General features: G+C 49.4%; 1 long non-coding RNA gene across 1 annotated transcript in view; it reads right to left on the bottom strand.

Annotated features, from left to right (window-relative positions):
* The window catches only part of LOC108447137, a 17,502-nt gene that overhangs the window by 2,590 nt on the left and 14,647 nt on the right, over positions 1–265 (bottom strand). The window lies entirely within an intron of this gene.

Below are 265 nucleotides of genomic sequence, written 5' to 3'. Positions count from 1 at the left end.
CCTCCCAAATTCCCCCAAAAGTCCCTTAATCCGCCTGAGCGGCGGCGCTGCAGGATCTTTTTGGGATTAAGGAGAATCTGTTTATAGCCAGCACCGGGGTGGGGAATGGGAACTATTCCGGGAATGGGACTGGGAATAAACAGGGGGCACCTGGAATGAAACAACTGGAATGAAACAGGGATCACCTGGAATAAACAGGGATCACCTGGGATAAAACAATTGGAATAAAACAGGGATCACCTGGAATAAAACAGGGATCACCTGG

The sequence above is a fragment of the Corvus brachyrhynchos genome, unplaced genomic scaffold (genome assembly GCF_000691975.1).
Source record: "Corvus brachyrhynchos isolate BGI_N302 unplaced genomic scaffold, ASM69197v1 scaffold65, whole genome shotgun sequence".
Classification (NCBI taxonomy): Eukaryota; Metazoa; Chordata; class Aves; order Passeriformes; family Corvidae; genus Corvus; species Corvus brachyrhynchos.
The sequence above is the reverse complement of the archived record's forward strand: the minus strand, read 5'-3'. Positions and strand labels throughout refer to the sequence as shown.